Genomic DNA, 6,107 nt, shown 5'->3' on the forward strand with positions numbered 1-6,107 from the left:
GTATCTTGAAATTTATGTCGTCAATTCTTTAAAGTTTAAAAAGTGTTATTTTTCAATAAAAAACTTTATTTTTTCTTGCAAGTGTCCTAGAGGAACTTTTTAACATGACCATATTTTAATTCAATAATATCTACTTTTTTATGTCAAGATCTATAATATTTATTTTAATAGAATAATTTGTTGTTTAGATTCATTTAATATATTACAAAAACATCTTAAAATATTTATAATCAAAGTCAATGGAAAAAAAAAAAATTTGCATTAGCAAAAACGTTCCAATCTGGTATTTTACTAGTTAGGTTCCTCAAAAGATGGGTTCCTCAAAAGACGGTGGCATTTAGAATGCACAAATACAAAATTTGTGCACCATGCACAATTTATGCATTGAAGGACAGGTGGCGGTTGATGACCTGCTAAAAAGAAAACATTAAAAAAAAAGGAAACATATTATATTGATTAATATATCATTTATTGTTTTTGTTGAATACACCCCCCAAAAGTGAAACATGGAGGTAGTAATGCACAGTTGCACACCACTCTTAGAAACAACACGTGTGTTATCAGCTTGGTTCTCACTTCTCACCTTAGTTTTCTTTCCTCATCTTCATGTTTTCATTCCGAGATTTAGTTTTCCGTATAATCCATATTTTGTTTTACAATTTGATGAGATTTCTCTTGTGTGAATAATTATTTTTCGAAATTACTGGGTAAAACGATGTAACTTCTGTGGAAAATCAAAGATTTTAAACAATTTGTTTTTGCAAGAACCTTAAACAAATTTGCTTGTGGATTTGCAAAATATGTATATGATTTCACATTGCCATTCAAATCCGAACAAAACAACGTAAAAATCGTTGAATTTCACTGTGTATCGAACGAGATCTGGTCGGGTCAGATCATGGGTCGAAACGACCCATTTTAAACTCGCGGGCGAAGAAGATGACTAATGAAAAAAATTGGCAAAAAAAAAAACAAAAATGGACCACCCAAGATTCGAACCAGCCAGCAGTAACGGCTTACACAATTGAATATTACAAACTGTACCAACAATGCACTTATGAAATTATTGGATTTTAATTTTATTTAATTGTTGTTACCAGTTTTGAATAGTGGACAATTAATCAATGATTTAATTCATTTTATTATGGGTTGACACAAGCTTACCATTATTTAATTGACACAAGCCTAAATAAAATTTATATTGACACATAATTAATTTTTGTGTGTCCAAATTTTTTGATTTGTAGTTGTGTCCAACTAAGAATTTCTCTTCTATATAATTAATTTGACCGTTGAATAAAACCTAAGCGGGCTAAGGACAAAATACGAATTCGATTTTCAGCGATCCAAAGTTTTGTTATAAATCAATCGCACAAACTATCCCTTTGTCAAAATTCAAAGTTTCTGGTTTATTCTAAATTCAATTAAGTCATATCCAACAATCAGAATGATTTTGTTTGATAGCATTTATCATTTGGGTAAGTTTTAGTTAGAAGATAAGTGTAAGTCTATGTTGTTTCCAAATGGATGGTTTATCATCGCCATAGTTCGTATTCCTAGTTAACTCTTAGTTCAATTAGGTCATATTCCACGATCAAAATGATTTTGTTTGACATCGTTTGTCGTTTGGTTAAATTTCAATCGACTGACAATGACAATTTTCTTTTTATAAGAACGATTGGAAAAAAAGTTGATGCTCGTTCTACGCACTCAACATATATACTTTTAATTAATTAAAAGGAACAATTAAATATAACAATCCTTATCACATTCCCTATAAAAAAAAACAGCCTTATCAGTTATCGCATGGAGCAAAGCCAAAGCCAAAAGAATGGAACTAGAAATGTTGTAGGAGCCTTATCAGTTATCACATGCACTTTTTTTTCCATTATTTTTCTAAATACAGAAGATCAATTCAAATTCAGATAACATAGTATATTCAAAATTATCATAGAATTGCATAATATTCAATTTACATATTCTTTCTTGTTCATATCCTTTTCATCCCTTTTCACCCATCTTAGTCTAGCAAGGCGCAAAGAGGCAGTGAAAAAGATACAATGATGCCGCATATAGGCGTAACATCCCAAAAAAACACCGCAAATAGTATAAAACCACCGCAAAACCACAAAAGGCAATGGCTGCGAAATCCCCAAAAACAAACACCAGGAGACAACAGTTATGACTCTGAAATTAAATTCACTTCATCAAATTTCAGTTCCATAGCCCTGCCGAAACTGCCTAAACACCAAACGGAAAGGGGACACGCCTACAAACCAAAAAACTGCCACAGCAGGGAGGAGAGAAACACAGCAGCAGCTGCTGCAAGCTGCAAAAAACAGGAGCCTACCGCAAAAAAAAACACCAGAAAGGCTATCACAGAAGCAAAAAACAGCACAGACAGCAACAACACTAAAAACACACCCCTCTGCATAAAAAAACAGTCAAACGGCTACAGCTTCCATCCTTACCGCCGCAAGCACTCCTCCGGACACCACACCCACTCATAAAACATACACGCCGAGGTAGCCAAGATAGGACTTGTTCATATCCTTCATTTTACACCATTACAACAATATCAACTTCACATCAGAAGAAAAAAAGTTCTGAAAGTATGAATTAATCAAACTCATACTTCATGTAAACCATAATCAACTATCAATACTATTTTGGAGGTACAGGAACAGTGGCATAAAAGATTAACCTAGTCTCTAATAATAAAGTCTTGTAACCAAATCCAAACCATATATGCATCACAAACTCAAACTAAACAAGTCTTGTGCATCATTTTCATATCCATTCTCCACATGAGAAGTAGATTCCAAAATTAGTGCTAAATCCATGAAAATTCATTTTCTCAAAAAATAACTTATATAAAACTAAGGATCAAGCATCGTTCATTAACATACAACAACCAATGAGTCATGATGCCTTTGTATGCATATTCATATATCCATCATGCTAGCTACTCAAGATAAGGGTGGCTATAACGAAATAAACATTCAACCATTACTCTTGCTTAACACAATCATGTCTACATACACACACAATCAATAATGCTTAATTTCACCACACATGACAGACCCTTTCATCGCTTATTTGAGAGAATGTATTGTCAAAAATTAATGTCTTTATAAGAGTAAAAAATTAAACACTTGTTCAGGTCATCTCTTATTTGATGTGAGACTCTTTAACAATCACTATAGTGAACAATCTCACCTTCAATTTCCCATCTTAATAACAATGCAGACAGTGTGACACAAAGGAAGCGACACATACAGTTCAAAACATGTTAAAATCAAGTATCCAAATTTATTCTAAAAGCTAAATGAAGAACCTTTCTAAACTAAATAACATAGTCAAAATATTAACAATGACCGGCATAAAAAAAGAAGCATAAAATTGGATAATCAACAACATGATATTCTTATTATGTTGCCTGTTCAATAATCAACAACCAATATGAGAGTGGATTGTTACCCTTCAAACTTTAATAATAAAAATTAAACTTTTCTTTTTTTTTAACACAGCACAAATAAGAAAAAGGGAAAATAAAGAAAGGGAACTAGATCTAGAAGATAACCTGTACTGCATGATGTTGAAGGGTCCTTCTACAAATCCTTTAGCTCATTCACGATGCACTTTGAAGCCGTAATAATTGAAACTTCAAAATAACAACAAATGAAAAACATAATAAAGATCGTCAAGTAACACATCACCTCGTGATAGGCTAATTTCACGATGCACTAATTTCATCAATACAAAATTAACCAAAAAGGTTCAGTTTTCACCTGCTCGGAAGGTCAAGATGTTGTCAATTCTTGTAGGTAGCGTGTTCAAGCTGAAGATCCCACCTATTAAAAAATCACAACAATACTTAATCAAATTAAACCTAGGATTTCTCAAATCAAATTTCAAAAATCGTAGAAGAGTTAGGAAAACAAACCGGCAAGAAGAGAATGTCAAACAATGTTATGATTAATGATTTAATCGTCAAGAACAAGAACAAAGATTTAGATTGATGTTGTTGTAGTCGCTATGGCACGAGAGAAAGGGGAATCAATGGTGTTGCGGGTATCGCCATCGCGACGAGAGAGGGAGAGAGTGAATCGATGATGCTGAGAGAGAGTTTGAGGGAGGCTTGAGCGATCGAGCGTATGAGAGAACGGAAAGAGGGAAATGAATCGTGAAAGAGAAAGAAAAGAGGAAATGACTTTGAGGAGAGGTAGTAATAGTGTAATACTGTGTTTTTTTTATTTGGGAGAAGAGAGAGAGAGAGTAGAAAAATGGGAGGGAGAATGAAAAAAAAAAAAAAAAAACAGAGAGAGAGAGAGAGCTTGATAAATTTTCGGAAGAGGGAAACGAAAACGTGAAAATTATGGGGGGAAATGTTGGAGTCATAAAGTGCTGAAATCATATTTTGGAGCCTTCTTTTTTGATAAATTTTAAATTTAATTTAAAAATTAAATAAATTTGATATGTTAAACACAAAAACCTGAGGAGGGAAAAATAAGGAGGGAGATAAAATTTGATTATTTTGGGAGAAGGGGGAAAGTGAAATAATTCCGCCAAAAAAAGTGGTTAAAATGGAATTGAATTTTTTAAGAAAAAATTATACTTTTAGTCCATTAACTTAATTTTAGATAATAATTTGGTCCTTTATCTTTTTTTCATTTCAATTTTGTCATTTTGATCCATTTACATATGAATTTTTAAGCTTAAAATTCTATTTTCTTATGGTCTTTCAGTCTTCAAATCTATTTATCCTCGTCTATATTTGCATAAGAGTATTAGATTTGAAGCTTGAAAATGTATATGAAAATGGACAAAAAAGACCAAATTGAAATGAAAAAAAGATAAAGGACAAAACTGTTACCTGAAATTAAGTTAAAGGACTAAAAATGTAATTTTGCCATTTTTCAATTATTTTGAGCGAAAACTCAATTCATTACCTTATAGTATCCATATCCATGACACTAATATGAGTGGTATAAATGGACCTCACCTAATATATTATATTACTTCACACTTCTCAATTATTTAAACACTTCACACTAATGACAAGTTTCTTTGACCTAAACTACTTCGAAGATGTCACAACGACTAATCAAACTCACAAATTTTACCCTAACCGAAAGAGTCTTGCATTGAAAGTACTTGGATGAACGTTCAATGACTAATCAAATTTTTGTTATCTACTAACCAAGCTTACAACTATCGCCCTAATGACAACTCCCACCCTAATGACAAGATTATTCGACCTAAACTGCTTCCAAGATTATAAAACGACTGATCAGACTCCAAACTTTTACCCTAACTAAAAGAATCATGGATTCAAAGTACTTGGATGAACGTTCAATGACTAATCAAACTATTTATCAACTAACCAAGCTCACAACTAGGACCCTGATGACAACTCTAACCCTAATGACAATATTCTTCCACCTAAACTGCTTCCAAGATTTCAAAACGACTGATCAATCTATTGTTATCGACTAACTAAGCTTACAAATCTAACCCAAATAAAAACTATAACCCTAATGACAAGATTCTTTGACTTAAACTACTTCCAAGATATCAGAACGACTGATCAAACTCACAACTCTTACCCTAACTGAAAGAATCTTAGAGTCAAATTACCTGGATGAACGTTCAATGACCAACCGAGCTTACCTAATGACAACTTTAACCCTTATGACAATATTCTTCCACCTAAACTACTTCCAAGATTTCAAAACGACTAATCAAACTCAAAATTCTTGCCCTAACTGAAAGAATCTTGGAGTCAAAGTACCTGGATGAACGTTCAATGACTAATCAAATTATCTATTGAGAAACCAAGCTTGCAGATCTAACCCTAATGACAAGATTCTTTGATCTAAACTACTTCAAAGATGTCAGAACGACTGATCAAACTCACAACTTTTACGCTAACTGAAAGAATCTTGCAGTGAAAGTACTTGGAACGTTCAATGACTAATCAAACTCTTTATCGACTAATCAAACTCTTCACCGACTAATCAAACTCACAACTCTCAACCTAATGACAAGATTCTTCAACCTAAACTACTTCCAAGACGTCATAACAATTTATCAAACTCACAACT

The 6,107-nt window shown here is 32.7% G+C and overlaps 1 long non-coding RNA gene across 1 annotated transcript; it reads right to left on the reverse strand.

The window, feature by feature from the left end:
- Positions 1-1,914: 1,914 nt before the first annotated feature.
- Positions 1,915-4,293, reverse strand: LOC112421016 (uncharacterized). Its single transcript, XR_003010944.2, has 4 exons — positions 3,947-4,293; positions 3,792-3,854; positions 3,584-3,664; positions 1,915-2,552 (listed from the first exon to the last, which is right to left on the reverse strand). It is a non-coding gene; the product is annotated as an uncharacterized lncRNA (long non-coding RNA).
- Between the last annotated feature and the right edge of the window lie 1,814 nt (positions 4,294-6,107).

Source organism: Medicago truncatula, chromosome 4 (assembly GCF_003473485.1).
Source record: "Medicago truncatula cultivar Jemalong A17 chromosome 4, MtrunA17r5.0-ANR, whole genome shotgun sequence".
Lineage (NCBI taxonomy): Eukaryota > Viridiplantae > Streptophyta > Magnoliopsida > Fabales > Fabaceae > Medicago > Medicago truncatula.